The sequence below is a fragment of the Podarcis melisellensis genome, assembly GCF_964234715.1.
Source record: "Podarcis melisellensis genome assembly, chromosome: 1".
NCBI classification, from domain to species: domain Eukaryota; kingdom Metazoa; phylum Chordata; class Lepidosauria; order Squamata; family Lacertidae; genus Podarcis; species Podarcis melisellensis.
In genome coordinates, this window is record NC_138528.1 from 46,633,300 (window position 1) to 46,660,617 (window position 27,318).

Sequence of the window (27,318 nt, forward strand, 5' to 3'; positions counted from 1 at the left end):
ACACACAAAGAGAAACAAAAGCAGTGAAAAGCTGTATAGAGGGTAGGCTCACTCACCACAAATGCAAGCCACTGAGCAAATTCAGCTTTATATTAAATTGGCTCTGAACAGCAGCAGGCACAACACAAAGGAGAGAATATTCAGTAAAGATGATGACCGAGAAGCCAGGATCCAGTTACTGAACTCTTTGAAAAGACAGGCTTTATTTCTACATGGTGAGCAGCTCCTTTGTCCATGAATTTTTGTATTATAAAATCCACACCAATAACTTGACACACAGCAACAATTGCTGCCTGCGTTACTGCTGACGGCCCTCTGCAGACAGGACATGTGGGAACAAAAGAAGAGATCAGGCAGCAACCGAGGAAAAGGACACAGTGAGAGAAACATCTGTTGGTTTCACTAGAAATGCCATATGGCCTGTATCAGATACAGAATACTGAGAGCCTGCCTTAACTCATTTAGAGCAAACACAAACCCCATCTTTTATTTAGAAATTTTAAAAATCAGTTCTTTCCTCAACTCACGCTGACCATATGACGTCATGGTGTCTGAAAGTATGCGAAGTAGCTGTCAGAAATGAGAAATGCTGCTCAGAACCAAGACTGTGGTATCTAAAAATACTTTTCTCTATAAAGGCAGACTCATTCTGTTGGCTCCACCTTTGGCAAACAAGTATGGGATTGACTGGCCAGACCCAGCCAGGAAGCAACTCTTTCCACAGTTGCAAATTCTTTAAGAGGTCAAGAGAACAGTTCAGAGCAGAAAGTGTTACCAAACTTGGGCAGAATTTGAAACATCCAAGATTTTCCCCATTTGCTAAAATGAAGAAATAAAGCCACCATTTTCATGTGACAATGTATATTCCAAACTAGTCCACTCTTTAGGGAGTAACAACAAGAATTTTGAGTTCTTGTCCTTTGCGAAGAATGAGGGTCTTCCAAAGAGAGAAGCATATTTGCTCAGGGTTCAAAATTAGCATGGCACCAGGCGCATTTCACACCTAAATATTCTCCATTTGCGAGCCCCTCCAAAGGTCTGGGTGCCATTTTTTGCACCTGGCTGACACTCAAGAATTGCAGAAATGTATGTGCTTTGATGCGGGTGGTGCTGTGGTCTAAACCACAAAGCCTAGGGCTTGCCGATCAGAAGGTCGGCGGTTCGAATCCCCGCGACAGGGTGAGCTCCCATTGCTCAGTCCCTGCTCCTGCCAACCTAGCAGTTCGAAAGCACGTCAAAGTGCAAGTAGATAAATAGGTACCGCTCTGACGGGAAGGTAAACGGCGTTTCCATGCGCTGCTCTGGTTTGCCAGAAGCGGCTTAGTCATGCTGGCCACATGACCCAGAAGCTGTACGCTGGCTCCCTCGGCCAGTAAAGTGAGATGAGCACACAACCCCAGAGTCATCCACAACCAGACCTAACGTTCAGGGGTCCCTTTACCTTTATCTTTTTATGTCTTTGAAGCCTCAAAGTATATGTTAAGGACAGACAGTATGTTAAGGAGTTTAACAATAAAGAGTAGAGTGTTTTGAAAATTGAAGTATGGTACCAATATTTTTATTGTAAACATCAAATTAAAAAAGTATTAACAATTTTTTTAAAAAACACACAAATTAACAATGAGTCACTTATGTGAATTGCATATTAGTTCATGCGCATCAAAATAATAAATAAAAACTGTTGCCGACTAAATGGCAATTAGACATTATGTTTTGGCACCCACAACCCAGATCCCAGGAACCATTTGGTTCCTAGCTTTTCTATCCCAGTTTATAACACTGTATCTGCTGTCCCACCACCCAATAATGTCCATCTTTGTGTATGCAATGAGCTCTTCTCTCCCACCCACCACCTTGCCTTTCATCTACTATGCCAGAAACTGTGAGCTTTACTGCAGTTTAGCCTCTTTACAAGCTTTTTAACTTGTTGGATTGATTGATGGCACACACAGGGCCAATCAGTTTGCAGTTCATTACCAACATTCCTTGGGGGCCCTTAAAGTATGCTAAGGGCCCATAAATTTTTGAGATTGGCTTCACAGGCTCTCTTGTTACTACTAACTATAATACCATTCTCTATCCTTTTTTTAAACCACTCATACAAACCTTCAGTACAGCTTATCATCTGCATCACCAGCACAATTAGATGCCATGCACTTATTCAGAATAAGCTAGAGAGATGACTCAAGAAAAACAAAGCTATTTTTCCTCTTTCAAATCCGACTGTGGCTCCTATAGAAATTCAGAAATCTAGCAGCTGTGCAGTAGAGTTCAATGATTTGAGTTTGCAGTGTTGTGCATCCAAATTTGGAACACCAGACCACCCCTGAAGCCTGCACTTTAAACAGCTGCATTTTTAAAAATGGACCCATTACTAAATACAGCTTGCTTGGGAAAAGCAACCTCTTTCTTACTAATGTAGACCTGCAGCAAACGCATTAAAAAAGTAGTTAATCTCTTTTTGCCATTTTACAATGGGCTGGACCCAGGCTAAATTAGCTGAACTTACGTTAGGTGGGAATCAATCAATGTCAGCAGCAGCAAGTGAGCTATGACCCAAGACAGAGGTTCTCAAACTTTTTGCAGTGGTGGAACCCTTTACTTTAAACAAAACTTCAGTGGAACCCATACATAAAATATTTTAAATGCTTTTTTTAAAGCGTTGATTATTGAGACAGCAAGCAAGGGGAGAGCCAGTCAGAATGTCAACCTTTAAAAGCGGCAACTTTGAAACTTTGCATGCAACCATGTGCCCCCTTGAGCTTTGTACCCCCTGAATTATTAAATCTAGCATGAGGGGGGCTGAATGACTGGGTCCAGAATGAGGTTAACACTTCACTGCACAAGGAGGTAGTCCATGTTGCACTGAAAGAGGCAGTGGTGCGACTGCTCCTAAAGAAACCAGATCCGGATCCTTTGGACCAGTTGCAAATACCCACTTTGGGCAAAGGTGATGGAGAGGGCCATGGTAGGACAGCTGCAAGCATTCATGGAGGATAAAGATTATTTAGCTCCATTCCAATCTGGGCTCAGACCTGGCCACAGAACTGAGTTGGCCTTGGTCACTGTGATGAATGACTTATGCAGACAGCAGGAAAGGGGGAGTGAAACCTTGCTCCTGCTTGCTCATGTCTATTGGGTATTTTACACTTTTATTTATTATCAGCTTGTGATTTTGAGCCAAGAGTGGTATATAAATGAAAACAATTGATTAATAATTTATTAAAACCATCATGCAATGAAACTAGACCTATCTGTATTGCTTCAACTTATGACAAGTGTGTGGGCACTGGGCAGACATTTCATATCAACTGCCTCGGTCGCATGCAAGCCTAGTTAATCCTATTTGAACTTTCACTCTGTTATCCCCTAGCTCAGGGTTTCCCTAACTTGGGTCTCCAACTGGTATTGGACCACAATTTTCATCATCCTTAGCTAAAAGGACCAGTGGTCAGGGATGATGGGTCCTAGTCCAAAAACAGCTGGAGACCCAAGTTTGGGAACCCTGCCCTAACTACTACAGTGGTACCTCGGGTTACAGACGCTTCAGGTTACAGACTCCGCTAACGAAGAAATAGTACCTCGGGTTAAGTTCTTTGCTTCAGGATGAGAACAGAAATCGTGCGGCTGCAGGGGGAGTACCCATTAGCTAAAGCGGTATCTCAGGTTAAGAATGATTTCAGGTTAAGAACGGACCTCCAGAACGAATTAAGTTCTTAACCCGAGGTACCACTGTATTCTATTGGGGGAGGGGCTAGAACTTAAAAATGAACTAGTCCGTATTACTATAGCTTAGTCAAGCAGTACAAATACACAAAAATCAGGGCCCTGGAAAGCAAATACAACCCTCAATTACCAATCCAGCATTCCTGTTTTGATTTATATTTGGTATTCTATTTTTTTCCTTACCAGCTTTCTTAAAAAATATAGTGCCAGTATCTAGACCCATTAGTCTCCTAGTCTCCAAATTATACTCATGATATCTACTAAATAAAATTCTGGAATGGAACAGCAAACAAGCCATCTTTCATGAAGAACAAGCAGGATTTAAGAAGGCAGGTGTACCACAGACCAAGTATTTGTTTTGTATCACCTAATCTGTAATTTCACCAAAAGCCCACATAAGACTTTCTATGCTGCACTCATTGACCTCTCCTCAGCTTTTGATTTAATAGATAAGGAACAGCTGTGAAACAAACTCGCCCATTCAGATATTGATAAAAGACTTACCTGGTTCATCCAACAATTACATTGAGGGAACCTCATGCAAGTGAGACTAGGCCTTCTCACAGGCAATTCCAGTTAACAGAGTTGTCAAGCAAGGATGTATACATGCACCCTTCCTATTTAATTACGATATAAATAATCTCATTCCTGATATGGCATCCCCATCCTTCTTCGCTCCCACCCTTGGGAATTGTAAAGTGCCAATTCTGCTCTATGCCAATGACTTAGTTTTGTTATCCCAGAATAAAATTGGATTTAGAAGGATGCTGGTTAAATTTGGACAGCTGTGTAAAAAAGAGTATCTAAAAATTAACTACCATAAAACCAAGGTTTTTGGCAAGAGGACTACCAAGTCCAGGTTGACTTTAGACAGTCACACCCTTGAGCAAGTACCCAGATTTAAATATCTAGGATTACTTATTGATAGGAAGTCATCATGGAAACCCCATCTGGAAGCAATTGAGCTAATACTTGCCATTCCACTGGGCAGATATAGGTTATTCCATTCAAAGGGCAGACAGTTAATCAATCCAGCTATTAAGATACTTGTCTCTAAAATCATTGGACAAATGCTCTATGGGGCTAAGATATGGGGAACTCATGTCAAATCTGGAATAGAGGTCCTACAAAACAAATTTATGAAGCAGATTTTGGGGTTTCCATGTGGGACACTGGCAGCCACCTCAGAGCAGAGTTGGGCCTTTCCTCGCTAACAGCCAGAATTGATCTAGCCTATCTGAGATACTGGTGCAGGCTAAATGCCTTTGAAGATCATACTCTTACTAAGCTCTGCTGGTTAGAGCAACTAAGGACAGGGGCTGGGCACAATAGTGCCAAGATAAGCTTAGGGCTTATAGTCTCCAAATGGAGAATTACTTAGCCCACATGACCTTAGAAATTGGATTTTTGATCAGGATGCCAACCAAGACAGAGCATCCATCTTTGCTGCATGCTACTCTACTTGGTTCCCCCAAATTAAGACCAATCACTCAAGGCCACATTACCTTGAGACTCTGACCTTCCCACAAGTATGCAGGGTCTTTGTAGAACTAAGATTTGAACACATGCCCTTGGCATATTTAGAGGGGAGATACCGGGGAATTCCCCATATGGATCGCAAATGGATACAATCAGGTAGAAGACATCACACACTACCTGCTGACTTGTTCCCCTGTATACAGCGCCCAGAGGAAAATTTATATCACCAATTCTTAATTGGCTTCCAGGTTGATCCATACAGGTAGTGACAGCTGAACACCTAGCAGATAAACATCTATATATTGCATACCAGGTAGTCAAATTTGTGCTGGCAGCCAAGAAGCTCTGTTCCAGCTATGTGAATGCATTTCCATCCTAAGTCTTAATGTTGTAAATTCCTTTTATGTTGTAAACTGCTACAGGTTATGTACATGATTTTAGATTAAAGTTTCATTTAATTCTCTGTCATCCATTGTAAAGGCCTTTGGTTATATACAATAAAAGTTGATGGATAGTGCCAGTATCAGATTCTTTGGGATTCTCCAAATCTTGATTCACCTGCTATTGGCATGCCTTTTAAACAATTTACTCTTCTGCAAATGGCCCATACAAAACTAAAGACACTGGGCAACCAGGTCTAAAACCAGAAAGTCCACCACTAGTCTCATACACATGCATGTGCACCAATAGTTTAAAGTGAACCAGTCTCTTCCAGACCTAGAAATGGCACTGTCTTTGATAGTATCAGTGTATGAACTATCCAATGAAGTGCCTTCAACATTATATTCTAAAATAAACAGTGGGTTGGGAACTAAGCAAGAGTGTAACTTCTTTCTGAATATACTATTAATTGAAGCAGAAATGAATACTAAGGGCCAGAGAAAGGGACTAATGCTATAAACCCAACAATCTCCATGAATCTTCAGATTGTTACTGACAGTAGTAGCCTTTATGTTCTAGAAGACAACAGAGGCATTCATTCCTTACAGTCACATCCACCCAATGGCCAGACTTTTAAGAGAACAGTACACATAAACCAAGCACCCTCAGGAAAAAAATATTCGTGCTTTTGAGAAGGCCAACTTGAAACCACTCAGTTAACTGATGTCTAGGAAAAAGTAGCACAGCAACATGAATATGGAATGCCTTGTTACTTGAGCCAGACAACAAAGCTGGCAAGGAAGTATTGTGCCCTGTACCCAAGGACATATAGATTTTCCACTTTGGAAGGAAGAAGGGAGAAAAGGGAATCTATCACAAAGATCATTGCTAGTCAAGGAAGCACTAAGTGGATAAGGCCAAGGCAGTCTGAAGTGTCCACTGAGCTGTAATAAAATACCAGCAGATCATGATCACCACTCATCTGTTTCTTATAAGACATTTCTGCTTTCTGCAAACCCTGACATGATAAGGGCATGATAAGGGCACTGCTTTGAAGGAATTGTCCAAAAACATCATCATGGTGCAGCTGGACATCTTGCCCTTAGGTTAAAAACATGATGTATTAGCTACAGGATGCTGAGGAGCGTAGGGCTATATAGGTAGCTGTGGAAGAGAAAACCTGGCAACTGACAGCTTGCAAATCAAAAGGGACAACAATCAACAAATTTCAGTCACACCAATTTGAGTTTTCAGTTCAGCAAAACAATACAAGATTATGTTAGAACACCTCTACATCACAAACAAGAAGTGGAAATGGTGAATGCGAAAACTCAATTCAAGCAAAAATGAAACTACTGTTATGTTTAAGACCCTGTTGTTACATATACAGTTTTTATGAATTAGACTCCTGGCTTACACACCTCAGTCAAACTCAGCTTTTCAAGGACAGCAGGCCTCCTAAATCACAAACAAAGAAGAAAATTGGGCCTAAACATGATACAACTGAATATAGAAGTCTGCACTTAATGTAAAACACTGAATGGCCAGAAACTCCAAATATGGGAACTACACAGATATTTGGGTGTGTGAGAGAGAGGTTATTAACATAATTCCTGCAAATTTGGGGATTTATTTGGGGCTAGGATAGAACAGGATGGGACACTTTTACAGAATGCTTCTAAGAGTATCATTTGAAATCCCTAAACAAGTTACACAAGTCTGCAGAGCAGTGTTAGAAACTCAGATATACAAGCTAATTGCCAAATGGCACCTTAAACCTAGGTTACAGTTGCCACAACAGAATTTCTACGCACACAACAGAGGTGGGGGGGTTTTTTGCAATGGAATTTATTATTATTTTCATTTCTACACTGCTTTATATTTAAAGGAAAAAATTCTCAAAGCAGTTTACAGCACATTAAAACGTCAAATAAAACAATCCAGAATAAGACAAATTCAAGCTTCATGGAAAATATTTCAGATCCTTCTCTAAGTGACATTTTGCTTTCCTCACATTTAGTTACCTACTTAATTTATATAGCTGCCCCATAACAGAAGTACTCTAGGAAGCCAGTGTGGTGTAGTGGTTAGTGTGTTGGATTAGGACCTGGGAAATCATGGTTCAAATTCCCACTCAGTCATGAAGCTCATTGGGTGAGCTTGGGCCAGTAACAGCCTCTTAGTCTACCTCACAAGGTCATTGTAGGGATTAACTGGGGGTGGGGGGGAGGCAAACTCCTTGAAGAAAAAGGTGGGATATAAATACAACAAATAAGCTTTCTGCATACTGGCTTTAAAAAGCTAGGGGGGGGGCAGTCAGATGGAGATGTCAATTGTCAACCTGGTATCCAGAGATCTCCACGTGGTCACAACTGGACTCACACCACTTGCAAAATGTGCCTGGCACTTGGGGAATTTCTAACACTGCTACAGAGTGAGAAGGTCCTAGTTTCTGATCAATGGAACCCATACTCTTGTTTTCTTTCCCCCCTGCCCCCTTTTTAATCCCCTGACCTATGCGTTTGCAGAAATTTATCGGCAATACGTTTATTTTTCACAGTTTGGATTCTCAAGCTTCTAACTGAACTGAAAGCATGGCTCACAGCCTATATTCTGCACTCAGCCTTCTCCTATTCCACTGCCTGGCATCTACTGCAAAATTATGGAACAGTGCATGAAAGGTAAACTGGAAAAATTCCAGTCGCCTGAAATTCTTAGAAGTTTGAAATTTTTATTCCTACACAATGATAATGTCTAAAAGAAAATGATGACTGAAGTCTACAGAGTCAGTTTTCACTGCCCTTGTGTTACAGCTACAAAATTAAGGTTTTCCCAGAAAACATCCCTCAACCCAGGTTTGTACAGAGCTTGCTTTAGAGATATCCAACGTAGCCAATTGCAGTAACGCTGAATTTTAAGGGCACTGTCCTTATTAGCAACATGTTTCTGAAACCTGCATTCCAAACATTGTAGAAGAGTTACACAAACATTAACTGCAGAAATACACGCAATCTCGTTTTCAGTGGATCCCAACTGATAATCCTTTTAAAAACATTATCATGAACCTGAAGATAAATAACTATGACTATACTATGTCTTTACACATATCTGATAAGTAATGGCCCTATAAATTATAGACACACAACACTGATAGCTCTTTTTGCTGATGAAAAAGCAGAAACAGTCTCAGTAGGCACAGCCTACTTAGAACTAAACTAAATGCTGCATGAAAAAATGTGCACTATCACCTGCTCCTCAGAATGCTGATTTGGTAGAATGCAATTAGAATGTTTTACACCTATCAGCAAGGAAAAGGTTGAACAGCCTCCCATTCAAAGTATCCTCCCACAAATTTCCAAATGGATGCTTGTTCTTCAACATGTCTCTATAACTCCAGAAAGTGGGGATGGGGGATTGAGTAATTTAAAGCAGAAAACAACAGGTAAGGAAAGGGTTTCTTTCTCTCTCTCTCACCCACACCATTTCTCCATTCCCAATTGCCCATTCTTTACATGAATTAAACAAACACACTCCAAAAACAAAAGTAATGTTGCAAGGAGGGAGGGGCTTTATTTTACCTAATTTGGGGCTATCTTTTTATCAAACTGGTAGCCTGTGCAATACAAAACCATTTCAATGCTCAGAAGCCACTTCAAAAACCGCAAATCCTGAGGCTTAAAAGCACACTATTTAAAAGCAGCCCATATTAAAACACTGCCTTGCATCGAAAGCAGCCCTGGCCATTTCTTATCCACAGCCTGCATCAGCACTTCTATCTTAAAGCATCTTATAGTGCCAAGAAAAACAAAAGGCCTATACATTTAAGAAGAGTAACAGATTTTGCCCTAAAATAAAGTCTGTCATTTTCTAATTTAAGCAGATGTGGTTACAGAAGACTGACAAATAACACACTACTGAATGTGACTACAGAATGTGTAAGAGCGTCATCTGAAAGATCATATATAGTCTCTTCCTCCCCCCCCCCCCAAAAAAAAATTCAGACTATTATTTCTACCTGAAGAATTTAGGCTTTTATGCCATAGGATTTCTGGTGAAGAAGTCTTCCTCCCCACATGTCTCTGCCTATTGTATCTTATTTAAGCCTACCTCATAATTATATACAGAAAAGCCAAGTGAAAGAACAGTTTCCAATTATAAAAGCATACAGTAACATTGAGTAGCTTACACTGAAACACCTGGATTCAAGGACATTAATTTACTAGTAGCGGCATGCTGCATAATTCCCAGTTGACATCTGAAAAGATAATTCATCACTATACCTAGAATACTCTTAGTTTCTGTGATCAGGAACAATGACTTCTCTTAGTATAAGCCATGGGTAGGCAAACTAAGGCCCAGGGGCCGGATCCGGCCCAATCACCTTCTAAATTCGGCCCGTGGACGGTCCAGGAATCAGCATGTTTTTACATGAGTAGAATGTGTCCTTTTATTTAAAATATCTCTGGGTTATTTGTGGGGCATAGGAATTTGTTCTTTTTTTCTGCCCCCCCCCACAAAAAAATATATATAGTCCAGCCCCCCCCCCACAAGGCCTGAGCGACAGTGGACCGGCCCCTTGCTGAAAAAGTTTGCTGACCCCTGGTATAGGCATTTGTTAATCACCACCCAAGTTGATGATCTGAGGTGAAGGCTGTAAAATGTTGTCTACAATTAATCAATATTAAATGCAATGGTCTTCTGTGATTAGCAACAGAGTAACAAACAGGAACTAGTGAGGTGTCAGCCGAGGACAAGATGAAAATAAATGTGAGTTAACATGCTCTTTTTAGCATTGCTCTTAAGTTCCCACCTCCTCACCATAAGCTAGCTTTGTTGGCTGAACCATATTAGGAAACCTTTCCAGGGTACACAAGCTCACTTACAAACATAGCACAGGAAGAGGCACTCTGACCAAATTATTCAGGAACAAGTAACCAAATGCACATACTGAAATACCATTAGACATTCAGGAAACAAACACAAATTATTGCTGCTTAACTCCCTCCAATCTTTGCTCTTGCATTTATTATATTGTGAACTAACAGAAGCAGTCTTAAATATAATCTACATCAGCCTTTCACGTTGTGCTTCATTTAAAATAAAATTCTTGCACGACTATTTCACAAAGACAGGAGTGAATTTTAGCTGAAGCACTGTGTTGGATCTCAAATACAATGAGTAACAGCAAATCTCGAGGCAGATTCAGGTAATAGAAATATTAGCAGATGGGAAATTAGCCTGCTCCTCTGCTTCCAAACTGCTCATTCACCTGCAGTCACATCCATATTCCACCAATATGACCAAAGATTACATTTGTGTGTCAAGCAGCTCATTACATTGCATTAGCAGTAGGATAACATGCACACATTAATCCCTACATCCACCTTTGTACTTCAAGCCACTGGTTTTCATTAGCTCAACAACTTACATAACTTCACAAGAAAACTGAGTACTCGTCTGTCTACTGAAGTTGTGAGCAGTGCTCCCTGTAATGCCCAAGACAAATTCATCATCCCTTACACCCCACAAAAAAGTTTGGAAAACAGAGCCCAGATCCCCTCCGTAATTCACATAATGAGAAAATAACTTACTCCATATCTGCTATGGTAAACTCTGAAAGGTACACATAGCATATAGAATATGCTTGCTAATAATACTCAAAATTTGAAACAGCTATCAGAAAAGCAATGCTTAAAGGGAATCTCAGACTTCCTTTGAAATATCACCTCTCGCTGCTCAAGTTTATCTTCTTTCTTCATTTTAAGCAGGATTCATGCATCTGGAACCCCATGTAGGGGAGAAAATGCTTGGGGTGCCATGTGAAGCCAAGAAACAGCAAGTAGGAAGAGGATTATGTACCTCCTTCCCTGCCACTTTGCTTTCTTCTGAATCTGCTTTTCAGAATCACAGCTCTGTTTTGTGCATCTGTGTAGTTAGCCCCCAAGAGATTTGCTTTAGGGAACTAACTTGAAAACCAAAACCTTGTAATTAACATTTTCCTCATTACACTTTTTGCCTGTAGGTTTCTCTGTCCTCACTGATTTTTGTCATTCAACCACAGCAGGAACTTCTAAATCCCTTCTGTGGCGTCCACTGTCCAAAGAACTATCTTGAATGTGCCAAAAGAACTAAGGCTAGTGAAAGATAACAAATAAATCTGAACAGCCACATTGCTGTTCTTTATGGCTAGGAAAAAGAAAGGAGGAAGTTGTCTTTGTTTTGTTCTATCACCTTACACACATTCTTCATGGTTACATGCTGCAGCATGCTAGAGGCACCAAAGTTTCAGAGTTATGTGTCCAGTTTGTCTTTATATATTGTAATCATATGCACTGAGCTGTGCTTCAGTATTCCAGGCAAAAGCCCCATGGATCTTCAGTAGCCAGTTGCATAATTATTTTATGACCCTTCATGGATCACTGCCTTGCCGTGGCGAAGGGGCTTGAAGAACTCAGAGAAGCTATGAACTATGCCGAGCAGGGCACCCAAGATGAACAGGTCATAGTGGAGAGTTTTGACCAAACGTGATCCACCTGGAGGAGGAACCGGCAAGCCACTCCAGTATCCCTGCCAAGAAAACTCCATGGACAAAGACAACAGGCATATAAAAGTTATGACGCTGGAAGATGAGCCCCTCAGGTCGGAAGGCGTCCAACATGCTACTGGGGAAGAGCGGAGGGCAAGTACAAGTAGATCCAGAGCTGATGAAGCGGCTGGGCCAAAGCCGAAAGGACGCTCAGTTGCGGATATGCCTGGAAGCGAAAGGAAAGTCCAATGCTGTAAAGAAAAATATTGCATAGGAACCTGGAATGTAAGAACCATGAACCTGGGTAAGTTGGAGGTGGTCAAAAATGAGATGGCAAGAATAAATATTGACATCCTGGGCATCAGTGAACTAAAATGGACGGGAATGGGTGAATTCAGTTCGGATGACCATCATATCTACTACTGTGGGCAAGAAACCCGTAAAAGAAATGGAGTGGCCCTCATAGTCAACAAAAGAGTGGCGAAGGCTGTACTGGGATGCAATCTCAAAAATGATAGAATGATCTCGATACGAATCCAAGGCAGACCTTTTAACATCACAGTAATCCAAGTTTATGCACCAACTACTGGTGCTGAAGAAACTGAAATTGACCAATTCTATGAAGACTTACAACACCTTATAGAAGTGACACCAAAGAAGGATGTTCTTCTCATCATAGGGGATTGGAATGCTAAAGTAGGGAGTCAAGAGATAAAAGGAACAACTGGCAAGTTTGGCCTTGGAGATCAAAACGAAGCAGGGCAAAGGCTAATAGAGTTCTGTCAAGAGAACAAGCTGGTCATCACAAACACGCTTTTCCAACAACACAAGAGACGACTCTACACATGGACATCACCAGATGGGCAGCATCGAAATCAGATTGATTATATTCTCTGCAGCCAAAGATGGAGAAGCTCTATACAGTCAGCAAAAACAAGACCTGGAGCTGACTGTGGCTCAGATCATCAGCTTCTTATAGCAAAATTCAAGCTTAAACTGAAGAAAGTAGGAAAAACCACTGGGCCGGTAAGATACAATCTAAGTCAAATCCCTTATGAATACACAGTGGAAGTGAGGAACAGGTTTAAGGATTTAGATTTGGTGGACAGAGTGCCTGAAGAACTATGGATGGAGGCTCGTAACATTATACAGGAGGCAGCAACGAAAACCATCCCAATGAAAAGGAAATGCAAGAAAGCAAAGTGGCTGTCCAATGAGGCCTTACAAATAGCGGGGGAGAGAAGGCAAGCAAAATGCGAGGGAGATGGTGAAAGATACAGGAAATTGAATGCAGATTTCCAAAGAATAGCAAGGAGAGACAAGAAGACCTTCTTAAACGAGCAATGCAAAGAAATAGAGGAAAGCAATAGAATGGGAAGAACCAGAGATCTGTTCAAGAAAATTGGAGATATGAAAGGAACATTTCGTACAAAGATTTCCATAATAAAGGACAAAAGTGGAAAGGACCTAACAGAAGCAGAAGACATCAGGAAGAGGTGGCAAGAATACACAGAGGAATTATACCAGAAAGAAATGGATGTCCCGTATACCCCAGGTAGTGTGGTTGCTGACCTTGAGCCAGACATCCTGGAGAGTGAAGTCAAATGGGCCTTAGAAAGCACTGCAAATAACAAGGCCAGTGGAAGTGACGGTATTCCAGCTGAACTATTTAAAATTTTAAAAGATGATGCTGTTAAGGTGCTACACTCAATATGCCAGCAAGTTTGGAAAACTCAGCAGTGGCCAGAAGATTGGAGAAGATCAGTCTACATCCCAATCCCAAAGAAGGGCAGTGCCAAAGAATGCTCCAACTACCGCACAATTGCACTCATTTCACAAGCTAGCAAGGTTATGCTTAAAATTCTACAAGGAAGGCTCAAGCAGTATGTGGACCGAGAACTCCCAGAAGTGCAAGCTGGATTTAGAAGAGGCAGAGGAACCAGAGACCAAATTGCAAACATGCGCTGGATTATGGAGAAAGCTAGAGAGTTCCAGAAAGACATCTACTTCTGCTTCATTGACTATGCAAAAGCCTTTGACTGTGTCGACCACGGCAAACTATGGCAAGTTCTTAAAGAAATGGGAGTGCCAGATCACCTCATCTGTCTCCTGAGAAATCTCTATGTGGGACAAGAAGCTACAGTTAGAACTGGATATGGAACAACTGATTGGTTCAAAATTGGGAAAGGAGTACGACAAGGCTGTATTTTGTCTCCCTGCTTATTTAACTTATATGCAGAATTCATCATGCGAAAGGCTGGGCTGGATGAATCCCTAGCCGGAATTAAGATTGCCGGAAGAAATATCAACAACCTCAGATATGCAAATGACACAACCTGGATGGCAGAAAGTGAGGAGGAATTAAAGAACCTTTTAATGAGGGTGAAAGAGGAGAGCGCAAAATATGGTCTGAAGCTCAACATCAAAAAAACGAAGATCATGGCCACTGGTCCCATCACCTCCTGGCAAATAGAAGGGGAAGAAATGGAGGTAGTGAGAGATTTTACTTTCTTGGGCTCAATGATCACTGCAGATGGTGACAGCAGCCACGAAATTAAAAGACGCCTGCTTCTTGGCAGAAGGGCAATGACAGGCCTAGACAGCATCTTGAGAAGTAGAGACATCACCTTGCCAACAAAGGTTCGTATAGTTAAAGCTATGGTTTTCCCAGTAGTGATGTATGGAAGTGAGAGCTGGACCATAAAGAAGGCTGATCGCCGAAGAATTGATGCTTTTGAATTATGGTGCTGGAGGAGACTCTTGAGAGTCCCATGGACTGCAAGAAGATCAAACCTCTCCATACTGAAGGAAATCAACCCTGAGTGCTCACTGGAAGGACAGATTGTGAAGCTGAGGCTCCAGTACTTTGGCCACCTCATGAGAAGAGAAGACTCCCTGGAGAAGACCCTGATGTTGGGAAAGATGGAGGGCACAAGGAGAAGGGGGCGAGAAAGGACGAGATGGTTGGATAGTGTTTTCGAGGCTACCAGCATGAGTTTGACCAAACTGCGGGAGGCAGTAGAGGACAGAGGTGCCTGGCGTTCTCTGGTCCATGGGGTCACGAAGAGTCGGACACGACTAAACGACTAAACAACAACAACAACAATTATTTTAGGTCTCCTGTACAATTTCACTGTTCCCAAGATCCAGTGCAGCGCCAGAAGTGCAAGGCTGAATGTTGCAAACATAGATTCAAAATTCCGATTCAGCCATCAAGCTTCCTGATTTTTCTAATGCTAGCTTAGTTTTAGATCATTGTATTTAGGATCAGACATCCAAGACACATACAATATCTGTAAGTATACATTTAGTTACTAAGAAAAAAAAGTTGCACCACCCTGATTAATAAGTTTTGAAAAGAGGATTTTCTATATATTAAAATAGCTTTCAGCCTGTGTGCCATTCATCAGTTTAAAATCGGTACAGGCAGAGAGTTAAACAAGAGAATTTTCATGCTTGAGTATTTGTAGAAACCGATTTTGCTTCCTCTTTTGCTTCATTAGCTACTGAAGCATTACAATAAACCTAAAACAACAGACACATTGAAGTAGCTTAAGACTGCCAAGAAAGAATACCACTACATTCCACTCTGGGTGTGTGAGGCAGATTTAAAGGAAGGTTGGGTTGTTTCCAAGACTGCTAATTCCTTGCAGGTATTTATGTGACAGGAGACAAAACGATCCTTTCTTCAGTGAAGATGGATCTCAATATGTACATCTGATTTTAGAGTATATCTGCCTCCTACTCCAATCTTCCATTTTTGTGAACCTTTAAGGTCCCATTGTGATATTAATGTAGGTATTGCAATTGACACCCTTCCATTGTTCAGTTTTGTCCCTCTTGGTGAATGCTGAACTGACTCAATTCAAATAAGGAAAGAGAAGCACTCCAGTAAAAGCAGGGCAAGTACCACAAAAAAATTCAATAAAATTTGACTTGAGGAATTACAAGTAATACTTGGTAAAAATATCATGACATTACAGAAAAACATTTTTTATTATCTTTCTTAGGTTATACTTGAGCTATGTTTGTTCTGTGAAAATTTCCTGTTTGCAAACTTCACCACAGAACAAGTTTCCTGTTTGCACTCTCTCTTTGTGCTGCAATCAATGTTGAAAGTTAAATGCCGTCCTTCTATTTTTTGATATGAATTCACTTCAGGAAGAATTAGACATTCAGTATAGTTTCTAAGTTGGAACTGTAGTCACTATGGCTATATTCCATTTGATTTGTGCACAGATCTTCACCAATAATTTAAAAAAACTCAATGTAGTAACAGTTACATTTTCCTTCCTCTCTCCGAAAACTGACATTAACAAAAGAATACATAGTCAGGTGGCAAGAATCTTGATATCAAATTAAATGTTATAGACTTCAAAAGGGCAGTGTTCTCCATAAGGTAAAGGTAAAGGTACCCCTGCCCGTACGGGCCAGTCTTGACAGACTCTGGGGTTGTGCGCCCATCTCACTTAAGAGGCCAGGGGCCAGCGCTGTCCGAAGACACTTCCGGGTCACGTGGCCAGCGTGACATCGCTGCTCTGACGAGCCAGAGCCGCACACGGAAACGCCGTTTACCTTCCCGCTGGTAAGCGGTCCCTATTTATCTACTTGCACCCGGAGGTGCTTTCGAACTGCTAGGTTGGCAGGCGCTGGGACCGAGCAGCGGGAGCGCACCCCGCCGCAGGGATTCGAACCGCCGACCTTTCGATCGGCAAGTCCTAGGCGCTGAGGCTTTAACCCACAGCTCCACCTGCGTCCTAGTCACTGCCAAATAATCACACCCATGTTTACCACTTCTTTGAAACTTTCCCCTAACACAGTGAAATCACCTTAAAATAGTAATTAATGCAAATCATTAAACCACTGCAGCAGAAGCATTGTGACCTCCACCAGTGCCCCCACCCCCTGCAAATGTCAGTCCTCATCTCAGTATGGAGAACATTCAAGTGAAAGAGTTAATGCTGATACTTAAATGTTAGGCGCCTGGGATTTTTTCAGCCCTGGATCTAATGAACTAACGAAGCAGAGTATTGACACTCATAAATGTTCTGATATCATTATACTACTAGAAAACAAGGGATATTCAAGGAAACTGGAAAGTGCACAAAAGCACAACCAACACTCCTTACTTCAACTTTCTCATGTCTAATCTAACTCATGACAATCCCTGACCTGCTAACAAATTAGGAAACATTTTGTCACTTTTTTTGTATGCTCCCCTGGTAGTAAAGCAGATGTCAAATCAGTCTTGACAGCATAGCTTAAGTAAAGGGGGCTAATTTTTTAGTCTGATCAGATTTGCATGCGGGCCATTCTTAACCTTTGCTGGGGTTTATACATGTTTAAAACTCTTCCTTTAATTGCTTCACTAGAAGCACTTGGAAAAGGTAATGGAAAGAAAACATTTTTTTCTTCTGCAGTTTACTTAATACTGTCTAGATTAGAAGCCAAAGCCTTGAGCAATTTTAACATCAAAGTCATTGGGTAGCTAGAACAGCAACAGCACATGGAAGCAGCTGCAGTGATTCATGCTCTGGTAACCTCTTCTTTGTATTACTGAAACACACAATACATGGGGGAGTCTTTGAAAACCTTGCAGAAATTTCAGTTGATCCAAAATAAGATGGTCAACTAGGACTGGACCTTATGACCATAATACACCAGTACTTGCTTGCTTTCCTCCCTCCATCCCTCTTTCTTTCTTTCTTTTGCACTAGCTTCAAGTATTGTTCTGGGCCCAACTCAAAGTTCCAATATTAAGCTTTTAAAGCCCTAAAAGGTTGCAGACATGTTATCAGAACAATAGTCTCCTTTCACGTAACACCTGCCACATTAAGGACATCAAGGACCTTTTTCAGGTGTTCCACCAAACGAGATCCAGCAGGCAGCTACCGACTGAAGTTTTTATTGGTTGTTTGCTATGATTGGTTTTAGTGTTTATATTGTGCCTGGGTCACTTTTGAATGGAAAGCCCCTTATTAATAGTAATAGTATCAATAATAAGACTTTTCAGTGGTGGCACCCTAGCTGTACAATGTCTTCTTAGAGAGGCTCCCCTGACACCCACACTTAGGATTGATTGGGACAAATTTGAAAAAGACTTACTGGTAATTGTCAAAATATATCTATAACTGTTTGTTCCAAAGTATTATTGTCCTAATTGTGTTATTGTTCATTGTCCATTGTTCTTTTTATGCTTTGGAGTACACAAAAAGTAATTTTCATATTTGTGGGTCTTTATGCTGACTGTGCCCAATACATAAGGACTTTTATTGCATATTATACTGTATCTTTGAATTGTTTTTATTATGCATGTTGTGTTTTTATCTTGTATTTTTATGCTGTGAACCACCCTGAGATCTATGGATGAAGGTCAGTATACAAATTTAATAAATTCTACTACTAATAATAATACTAACCCAGCCACAAGCCTGACCATATTATTTTAGTTCTCTATTTGCTTTACTCATTAAAGTAATTTTATTATCATTTGTTGGACACCGCCTGGGGTGATACCAAAGGAAGGGTGATTCATAAACAACAACAACGGCACACATGCAATAGAGTTTAGCTTGCCTGACAACAAATGTATTTCTGAGCCTTAACCACAAACTGAAAATTAAACCAAACTTAGTCCTGACAACTCAGTTATTTATGAGGGGAAAAACTGGTTTTCATAACTTTCAACTGCCAATCAAAAACCACTGTACTATGCAAAGGATTCTGGAACATGTTCTTGGGTACCATTCATATGAGGCATACACCAGCCCTGTTGGGCTTCACTCTTGCCCCGCCCCCCCCGAACATAATGTGACTCAGGACACACCCAACACTCTCCTTCAACTACTGTGGTACCTTTGGATGCGAACGGGAACCGTTCCGGAGCCCTGTTCGAATCCTGAAGCGAACGCAACCCGCGTCTGCATGGGTCGCGATTCACTGCTTCCACGCATGACGTCATTTTGAGCGTCTGCGCATGCGCGAGCAGCGAAACCTGGAAGTAACGGGTTCAGTTACTTCCAGGTCGCCACAGAGTGCAACCTGAAAACGCTCAACCCGAAGTATGACTGTTCTCACTGTTTGTGAAGAGAAGGAATGCTAGGTAGCTATCTTCTAAGTTTCTTTGCTCTTTCTGATTTCTCACTGAAAACCCCTCATAAGATTCTAAGGATCAAAGTTCCCCAGAAGACATTGTAAATAAAACATATGCAATGACATAGGTTTTCCTCCTTGCAGATAGGCACACAGACTAAGCAGGCTCCAGCTCTTGCTACAGAGGCCACTTATGGAGCTGCTGCTTTGCACTTGCTGCTGCTACCTGCAAGAGAGAGAAAACTGCCCAGTTACCTATATGGCACTGTGGGCATGTAGTTTAATCCAATGCATGTTTGATTTTGTAAGTCAATCAAATTATATTCACTGAGTCAGAGGGCTCCTCCGGATGTTATCTTTGTAGAGTGGGAGCAAGAAAACTGCAGTTCAAGTCTAGACTTCTTATATTATGCAAGTGGCATGGGAAGAAGCTGCACAGTTTGCAGCAGTTCCCATGTAGTGAAGCCAACTAAGAGGATGCCCCAAGTATGACTGCAAAGTATGCTGTCTTTTGCTCCTGCAAGCATAAGTCCTAGCCAATAATTCAGATAACGCTAAATACAAATATCCATGTTATTTTAGACAAACTTGCATAAACAAAGCCAAGCCTTTAGTTAACAAAAAAGGGAAAATATACTCTGTTTTTAAGGTAAAGGTAAGAAGAATTTAAGAAATTTCAGTTGCTACCATCTCTTGAATTTCATGTGCAGGCATAGCTTGAAAGGGAACTGCTGTTTTTATATGTTATGAAGAAGTACGGGGTGGTGGTGGATGTGCCATTGTAGCCCTAGTTGCCAGGTATAAGTTATCCACACATTGTCCATAAATCCACATAAATGGGCTAGAACATCACTCACACAACACTGTTTTGTCTTTCTCTGGTGGGGACAGTACCCTGTCTGAAAAAATTCTCTTGCCGTAGTTCTGGGACAGGCAAGTACATTTTATTACAGAAGGAGACAAAGTGGCATCCTCCTCCTGCTTCCGCACCCAAGCATCTGGCTTTAGATACTATAGTTCCAAGACTATTTCAACAACCCTGAGCAGAGTTTAGAAAAATCTTAACTTGTATTAGGAAAACAACATTCTCTTTTGTTAAAAACACTTCTTCACTTTCCTTAAGAAACTCACTTCATTTAAAAAAAGAAAGAAAGAAAAACCCTAAATGTCTACCATGATAGAAGAGAGCCTGCCAAGTGAAGTCTTGCTACACAATAGCATTTACAGGAACATAAAGAAAGCACAATAAAATAAATTGGCAGTACTTGAGATACAAACAACTTCAAGCAGCATCAAGACATTTCAACATCTTCACTTCCTTCCCAGTTCAGACAAATGTATGACACAAGGTTACAATGAAATTGTGATGACATTTAATTACTTCAAAAAAAACCCACATTTCCTAAGAACTGAAGCTTGCCAAACTAGTATCTCTTAAATTACTCCTCAGCAGGGACCCACAAATTCGTCTACCACACTTTCTGATGAGACCATCAGCTGGTGTCTTCCGCTGAACCTGTCAGATGGGGCAGTGATTTTTCCTGTGGATGCACTATACTTTCAGGACACCAGAGTGCCTCAGAAATGCAGCCGAATTCAGGGAAGATCTTCACTCCACTCTCTAGCTCCAAGGTGGAGAAGGCAGCTATGGTTGAAGGGAAGACTGATCCCTTCTCTACTTCTACACTATGAGCATGGGAAAGGAGCAGGGGGTTATGATTGTACAGCACACAAAGAGAATCCTAGCAGTTTCAAAAAGTTTTTGGTCAGCTAAGGCTTGCAAATTTGGGGATCCAAATCTGTGGAGCTCTGCTCATCAGACACTATCACATTTTAAATTACCATGTACTGTACGTTGAGTATAGCCATTCAGGAAGAATCTAAAGACCAACATATCTCAACCATTTTTGCTTTTTTCAGCCCCATGACTTTTGATACTAGAGTGGTGACTCTTGCTTACAGGCCTAGAATCAAAATGTTATTTCAAATAACAAATAGGTATAAGTATACTGATACTGAAAAGTGGGATTTAGTAAACAAAAAAGCTATGTACTAAATAGATTCAATTGTTTGTATTATCTGTATAGTAGCAGAGCTTACAAAATTCTACAAAGCCAATGGGGGGCAGACCTGACATGGACAGGTGTACATTCACACACATGTACCCAAAAAGTGAATGTCAACTCTATGATGGAATTCTTCAGCATAAGACAACAATTAAAAACTGAGAATCTCATCAAACCCCATATAAGGAATTTTTTTTTGAAGTTTATCCAAATACTGAACAAAAGTTAAACCAGACAGAGGCCTTGTATAAAAATTCAGCTCCTCAGCACTAATATACTAATATTCAGGTGGAAACCACCACTTAGAATGAAATAGTCAATAGAAAGTGTCAATGTACCACTCAAGCTGATCTTGCATATACATTTTATAGGAAAGGAGAACTAATACATGAGAAGACCTTTTGTCAGCAGAAGGCTGTGCTGGTTTTTTCTACTTTAAGTTTATTATAGAACACATCCTAGCAGCTAACATTAGGATCAAACAGGATCAGCACACCAGCCACGATTATATACGATTAGCAATTCTTACGTAAAGTTTCGTGGAAGAGGAGCACATTACTGGAAAGCAAAGCATTCACTCTCTCTTAAATCCAATAATGGACTTTTATTCTTATTCATAGGCACAACTGTTTTCTCATTACACCTCACAACTTATTTCAAAACAGAGATAAGCATATGAATGCAATATTTCATCTTCTGAAGCCCAAAAGGCTTTTGTAAAATAGCACAACTTTCTAAAGGGATACAGATTTTTATTATTTTTTAAAAAGAGAGTCTTTTTTCTTCCCCTATTCCTCTTTTTTAAAAGAGTGAGGTAGTTACTCACAGCCACACAACTTTCCCCAGGAAATTCAGCGTTCGTAGAGCAGCACCCAAAGTAGAGATTCAGACACAAAGAAACTAGACATTACCAGAGCCTAAGAGTCATTTCACCACCCACACCACCCGCTAAAAGGAGGTTTCAGAGACATGGCATAAATAAAGATTGTGTTCCGTTATGTCATCAAGCCCCAGAATTCTCTTTAGTAGCTGCCCCCAATGCAGACACAGGACAGGCACATCTGCATTTGAGAATCCATGTTCCCCACTGGTCTTCAACTAGTGGTTTGGGACATGGCCTGAACTAAGACAGGTTAGCACAGCAGTGCAATGATTACAGGAACAGAAGGTAAAATAATAATAACAATGTTTGTGTGGCTTAAAAGAGGGTCACAGATCACCAAAAACTGCTGCATCTAACTAGCCCATCCTCCAGCAACTTTGAGCGTTCTGGCATCTCCACCACAGCTTTGTCCTGACAAGTTTCCCAGGCGATGATGGGATTTCTTCCCAGGATTTCTCCCCCCACCGTCACCCTTGGGAATCTAATCCTCTGAAGGATTTTTTTCGGGGTGGGGGAGAGAGACGAAGAGAGTGGCTGTCAGTCTCCATCCACAGATGCTCCCGCAGAAAGAAGGGCTCAAGCATCTTCGCCCTCCACCCTTTTGCCCCAAATCCACCCAAACCGTCGCCGTCTGTACTCGGCGGCTCTTTTATTATTTTCCAGAAGCCGCCCCCCACCCCACCCACCCCCCGGGCTCCGCAGAGCAGGTGTGCGTGTCTGGGAAGGGGAAAGCCCAGGAACTCTTGACAGCCGCCGCCCCCCCCCCCCATGCCTGCCTGCCTTCCGCGCTTGGCTAACAAAGAACCAAAGGAGGTGGGGAGGGGTGGAGAGAAGGACGCGCCTTCAGCCCCACCGCCAGCCCCCTCCACACCCCCCACACTTTCCTCGCCCGCTCCCCACCCCCTTTCCCGGCAGCGGCTCGCTCACCCAGCCGCGGCTGGTTCCGGGAAGAAGGCGGCCCCTTCTTCTTCTCCTCCTGCTACCTCCTCCTCTTCGCTCCAAGGCACTGAGAGGCTGGGCTGCCGCCGCCGCCGCTGTTGCTGCTGCTGCAAGGCCCGCGTGCCCTTGTCTGCCTGGCCCTGGTTACGGCAGGGGAGGGACCCGTCTCCTCTTGGCGCAGGGCTCGGCCAATGCAACATTCGCGGCCGCCAGGGGAAATAAACAAACAAGCGAGGGGGTTTAAATAGATAGAAATGCCAAGGCTAAAGTAGCTCCGGGGTAACGTCGCGAGGGCGGCGGCGAAGGCGAGGGCACTTTCCCTCCCCCCCTCCCTCCTCTCGTCTCCTCAGTCCGACCCTTCTTCTTCTTCGCTCCGACTCCGCCGAGTCCCGCTTCCTCCTTCGCCGCCGCCACAAGCAACAGCCGCTCTCAGTCGTTGCTCCGCCTGCGCTCTAGCGCGAGCTCGCCTCACGCGCCGGGCCTGGCGAGTGGGAGGGGATTGGGCGGGGGAAAGAGGGCGGCCTGCCCTCCCTCGGCGAGGGTTTAAAGGGGCAGAGGCAGAGCAGCTGCTCCTGCCGCCTGCAGGGTTGAAGTGAGAACCCGCGGGAGGGAAAGGATTGATCGGGGCGAGGCTCCCCAGGCCGGAGGAATACAAGGAAGGGGAGGAGCCTGGCCGGCCGGCCTTAACAACGCGGGAGAGCAGCCAGCGCCTTCCCGCACGTGGACTGCCGCCTCCCCGCTCTCCTCGCGCGGCCTCGGCGGCTGTGGGAAGAGGAGGAGGAGGGGCAGCAGCTCCCTCCTCCGGGGCGGGGAATATGGGAGGAAGAGAAACAGGCAGGAGGAAGCGGGCTGGATCCGTTCTCTTCCCATGTGCGAGGCTGCCCACTTTGCGCCCTGTGACTTTGGGGTATTTTCGTCTCTTCTCATATTGTGCCTTAACTCTTAAGGCAGCCCGGGTACTGGACTTCTCCCCCCCCCCGCCCTCGTTTTATTTACTGTATTTCTCCTCTTCAGCGTTAAATGGGCCAGGTTGTCAGAGGAGACAAGCTTCCGAATGCAAAATGTTATATACGCTAGGCTAGAGAACAAGTTGGCAGTTGTGGTTTCTGTCGCCAGCCCCACCCTTTCCACAATATTGCCCTATCCTTTCTGTCCTCTCCATTTTCTCTTTTGCCACTTTGTATTCGTCCCTTTTATCGGATCAACCTGCATATCCATTCCATACCCATTTCCCCCCATTCTTTGCTCAAAACCATCCTCACCCAGTGCCTGACTGGACTTCAGCTGTAGAAAGTCAAATCTCTGGTTAAATTATTTCCCTGCTTTATCAAATGAAAATTCCGAGTCTTGCAGCCCCTCCCCTATCTAAATAAACACTTTTTAGCATCCAGAAACACACTTTTGTGAGAGAAACCGCCAACACTAATAATTCCTGCTTTTGTCACTAATTTCCCAAAGAGGTGCAGCAAGAGGCCCTCTGAGGCGCTTTTCATACAGTTTTTAATCTCATATCTTTGTCACTGGTTTTGAAAGACTACACATTTGTTGTTCTGTTTTGTTTTCCTGTTATCTCAAACTCAAAAGAAGTGCTTAAGGCTTGACAATCTGAAAGTACACAAGCCTTTGCAAAACCAGAAGCCCACAGATTCTTTGTACCAGGGATGAGGAACTTGTGGTCTCCAGATTCTCCCAAACTATAGCTCCCATCTTTCCTGGCCACTGGCCATCTTGGGTCTGTATCCAATTAAGTCCATCCCAAGAGTAGACTCAAAATTGATGAACCTAAATTAGTCATGTCTATTCTGTCCTCTCCATTTTCTCTTTTGCCACTTTGTATTCGTCCCTTTTATCGGATCAACCTGCATAGAGGACAGTAGAGGACAGAGGTGCCTGGCGTTCTCTGGTCCATGGGGTCACGAAGAGTCGGACACGACTAAACGACTAAACAACAACAACAACAACATTAACTTCATTAGGTCTGTGCTGAGTAGGACCAGCACTGGATACCACCGCAAAGCCACAGGTTCTGCTCTATATTCTTGCTCAGGTGGGTGTGTTCATGAGTTAAACTACACTTTGATCACACTTTCTTCTTTTCCAGTGCTCAAATCAACCAAGGTGAAACTGAAAAAAACTGTTAGAAAGATGTCTCTTTTATGAAGGCCTGTTTTGTATTCATTAGGGGAGGGGGTGTAATGTTTGATACATCTATGTATATTATTCTGTGTGTTCATAATAAAAGGTAAATAAATTTCCTTAGTAGCAAGGCGATTATGATGGTATCACCATATTTAAAATTGGCTACACAGCTTAGGTCCAAGCTATCTGAAAGAATGTTTTGGCTCATATGCAACTGCCTGGGTTTGGAGATCTTTCTTTGTTTACTTATGCAAGACACTCTTTCTTAGCACCCACAATTGTTTGGGTTTCATATTGGGTATTTGTGTCTGGAGTCCCAAGGCAAGGACTATCCCTTTTCTGATGTCTAAGTATGCAAACATAAGGCTACAGAGATGTAGCTCCCTGCCAAGCGGCCTTTCATCTGAGCAAATTCTCCCTCATGGTAGTGTCCTGTGTACACCATATCCTGTGATCTTGGGTTGCAACATGGGTGGGATGGTTGTCAATTCAGGGATGTCTGTAAAAAAATGTTTTAAATCCCTCCTATTGCATCAGGTTTGAGCTGATGTAGAATCACAGTGTCAACAACAGTGTGGCACTTCAAGTCAACCATGTCAAGAGCCTGATGTTTCTCGCTGTTCCTACTGCCTGACGGGCTCCAACCGTGTCACCTGCCCTGTCCACTGGGAATTCCCCATGGGCAGGCAAGAATCCATTGGGTAACTGGCCACGTCCTACCACGAGACAAATTATTCATTTGGAAAACCCCATATGATTATGACATGGCATGAACTAGGTTTTCTTTTTTAATATAGCCTCATTCTTTCTCCTTTTGTCTTTTTTTGTCTCTCCTAAAACATAGTTTTTAATGAGCTATGAATGACAGTGTGAAAAATAATTGATTCCAAAGAAATGGAAAATAACAGCAAGGAAAAACAAATACATAGACAGCACAAAGGAGACATGTGATACCACATGCCAAATATACCCCAAGAGGCCATGAAACCCTTTATGTCCTGCTGCATCAATCTCTTAAGAAAGATGGGAAGTGTTAGATGACAACTGCATCATCTGGCTCAGTATTTGTATATAATGGTTGCCAGCAGCTCTCCAGAGTTGCAGGCAGGGGTTTTTCCTAGCTCAACCAGGAGATGCCAGGAATTGAACCCAGGGACCTTCAGCATCCTTAATAAACTACAGCTCTGGGGGGAAATTGGGGAGACGCTATGACTGTTTAAAGTGGTATCATTGTGCTTTAAATGTATGGTGTGCATGAGGCCAATATTTTACATCCTACTCAGGGTTGCTTGTATTAAGCAGACTATGCAAGAATACCCATAAAGAATATACCCATAAAGAACATATACTCTCAAGAACAATAGGCGCACACAAAGTGCAAGTTTGATTCATATGGTTCAGTGAAAGCTAAGAGGACACCTCCCATTTGGCTTCCTGACAGGCACTTTGCTTGTCCCTTAATAATAAACACACTCCAAATGCAATTCAGCAGCCCTTTAGAAACCAGTCATTTCCTGTATTTTACACATGTATATTGCAAACATAAAAACATATGCTAAAAATGACCAGGGGGCAGGGAGGGAGAGGACAGGTTGCCTGTAAGTGCTGCCCTTTTTGCAGCCTTGATGACACAATGTCAGCCTGTGCACCTTCTAGGATAGCAATAAAATGAAAAAGTGTGTGTGTGTGGAGAAAACACACAATGTATAAGTATGCACAAAATGGCAGGAAACATTTTGGTTGTGTATGTCGTCCAGAGTGGCTGGAGCAACCCAGCCAGATGGGCAGGGTATTATTATTATTATTATTATTTCTGACTGAAGTATAACTAGCAATGACAAAGTAAGGAAGGCTAATGTAACACGCTTGTCTGAAAAAAGAGACAATGCACATACTTCTGTAAACCAATAAAATCTTTTATATATATATATATATATATATATATATATATATATATATATGCAGGTTTTGGTGTCCTCGGGTGTCTTCCCGTGTAAAAGTTGGGGTGTCTAGGCGACGTTTCGACGAGGTCTCACTCGTCATCTTCAGGCTGGTGCTTTCGGCTTCTTGTTACTGGAACAGAGCAG

The 27,318-nt window shown here is 42.3% G+C and overlaps 1 protein-coding gene and 1 long non-coding RNA gene across 4 annotated transcripts in view; both read right to left on the reverse strand.

Moving 5' to 3' along the window:
• SUSD6 (sushi domain containing 6) overlaps positions 1-23,658 on the reverse strand; it is a 61,318-nt gene extending 37,660 nt beyond the window's left edge. The window contains exon 1 of one of the 3 annotated variants that reach the window (XM_081890613.1): positions 23,081-23,658. The gene's annotated coding sequence lies outside the window, so the exon portion shown is untranslated. Of the gene's footprint in view, positions 1-56; positions 267-23,080 lie in introns of those variants that run through there. The other 2 variants (XM_081890611.1, XM_081890614.1) reach the window with 2 other exon arrangements.
• The window catches only part of LOC309358113, a 124,092-nt gene that overhangs the window by 85,252 nt on the left and 11,522 nt on the right, over positions 1-27,318 (reverse strand). The window lies entirely within an intron of this gene.